We start from the raw sequence: 2767 nt of genomic DNA, 5'->3' as shown, positions 1-2767 counted from the left end.
CTAGCTCCCTCAAATATATTGTAACACAATCACTACCAGTCCTTTAGGGAAAGTGCAGTCGAAAGACAACCTTCCCCCATTTGCCTATGTCAAGTGTGTTAAAAAATTATAATTGAGGAATCTAGGATATTTACTTCAATAAATAGGTATCTAGCTGATAACTGATTATCAATGTGGTTGCGAAGAACATGGCCTACCCAATGAGTGAAGAGGGAACCATAAAACCCTGATGCTCTCCTCTATGAATCCATAAACTCCACATGGATCTTCATATCTAGCTCTCTCATGAGGTCGTCCATTTTGGAACCCTTTGACGGGCCATGTCCCTGTCTAATCGATGATATGAATAGAGACTCGGATGGACTTGATGTGGACATGGATGGAGGTGGCGTGCATGGAGAAGATGTGGAGGCATCTATATTGTACCAAAAGTTATATATGCTGGGTCTGTAGGATTTGATTGTCCTCCTCAAGTGGCTCAACTTCACACATCTCCAAACCCGTCACAGTATCCTTGGATGGTGCAAGATGGGAGACTAGTAGCCTAGGTGGACGAGGAGGCATGAGGTAAGATGATCTGCAAATTATCATATACAAATATCAATAATGCTACTATTAAAAATGACATGGAAGACATTAATTTAAAGACATTGACACAAACTAATATTGTTGATTATCAAAAGTTATTTAGATTCATAGTCATCTAATTGTATGTTTTTTTGTTTCCTTCCATACATTCATCTTTTCCTTCTTGTTCTTCTACCTCATACTTGTCTTTTTAATCATCTGCGTTGTCTTCATTATCTACCATAAGAATTGGCACACTTGTACATTCAGGTGGAACGTATGACCTTGCTGTTGAATTTATGGAAAAGAGAAATACTTCATTGACTTAATATAATCAGAGTACATGAACCCCTATTTATAATAGAGGAAAGTAGTAGAGTCCAATTACAATTAAACAACCCTTGTCCCAATTATAGCCAAACTCTAACACTTAAAGATAAGTCCTACAATAATTAAATAACTCAACATAAATAGAAGGCTAGCATAACTAAACCACCTTTAAACTGAAACTCTTCTATGAGACCTACTTCCATAATAATTTTGGATATGTTAGACTTCTTATTGTGTAGGACTCATCATGCCACCTCATGTGATCATGGTGGGTCCCACCAGCTCGTGTAATCATTGTGGGTCCATATCTTATGGGCCTGGGCCCATCTTCCAACACACTTGGATATGTCGGTCTTCCTTGGTCGTGTGGGCTCAGGCCCATCTTCCAACACTTGCCAAGTGCTCAAATTCGTCGTCTATCTCGACAAAATGAAGATTATCCCTTGGCACCTCTTGTTGGAAGACATTTCCTTCATTGGATAAGATTAACATTTTCTATAACACATCATACACATTTCTCATACCAATTTCTTGACTACATGACTAGAACCAATATTTTTTGGATCATCTATGAAACAAACTTGTTTGACTTGAAATGCCAATGTGAAAGGCTCATTATTGTACCATGTCTGTGAGGTGTTAATATTGGTAATCTAGTTACATGCTTAATACATCGTCTACTATTGCTTACATCAAACCACTTTCACTTGAGCACATAAACTGAATTATATCAGTAACAAACCCACAATAATCTATGTAATTGTCCTTGTAGGATCCCTTTATAATGATGCCACTGTATTGAGTCCTATGATTTGTCTCAAGTTGTTCGGTGTGGATATGCATGTCTTTAAGAGTACAACTTGAATAGTTGTTGTATGATAAGGGAATGATATCAAGATGATAGATATGACTGTTTAATTCAAGCTGGTCACAAGCCACTAAACATTTGACATGTAATAAATTAGATGACATCAGTGAGATTACGTAATAAAATAATTATTTGAACCAACACTATCTTAATGGACACAACCAACCTTATGTTTAAACTAAACAAATAACCCTTCTTTGTGTCATTGGTCCAAATTGTTTATACCATTTATTTGTAATACTTTCTTTTGTTCATTATTCACAAACCCATGGAAAGCAAACGTTACATCATTATGTGACAATTATGATTCTTTAGGCATGATATGTTTGGGGGCTTTTACCTTGCCACAATGTGACATATTTGAAGCAACCCCATATGAAAAATTAATGTTATAAAGACATACACAATTTGCTTTTCAAAGACATTGTGTATGATGCAGGAAGCATATAAATGGAATTACCATATCTTCTAAGTCAAGTCTAGCCTTGAAAGATTTTTTGACTTTACCACTTATGTTAAGAATTGAGAGACAATATTCTCACAAATAATTTTTTCAATATGCATGACATCCAAATTATGTCTCAGCTTCGACTATGACCAATAACTCAACTCAAGAAAGATTCTTTTCTTCATCCCATTCAATTCAATTAGAGATCATTTCCTTTTCCTATTGGCACGTGTTTCGCCATGCAACACATAGGGGAGCCTATGCAATTGTTTCTCAATGTAACGTCCAAATAATGAACTTGGGGGTCGTTGAAGCTCCAAATTTCTTATCCCTTTGCCACTTATTGTCCACGGGTAAAACATATTGACGACCCATATAACATTCTTTTCTTCCATGTTTCAACTACATAGAGTGTGTTTGACTCATACACGTGAGGCATGCCAATTTCCTCTTAGTGATTCAATCAGAATGTAACCTGTGTGATAGAAAATTATTTATGGTTCACAAAAGTACATCATGCATTGTAAATACCTCTCTTATATATGTATCATAAG

Source organism: Aristolochia californica, unplaced genomic scaffold, assembly GCF_029961685.1.
Source record: "Aristolochia californica isolate CCGP_79_NKW_82.1479 unplaced genomic scaffold, dmAriCali1.0.hap1 SCAF_11, whole genome shotgun sequence".
NCBI lineage: Eukaryota > Viridiplantae > Streptophyta > Magnoliopsida > Piperales > Aristolochiaceae > Aristolochia > Aristolochia californica.
Note: the sequence above shows the minus strand (reverse complement) of the source record.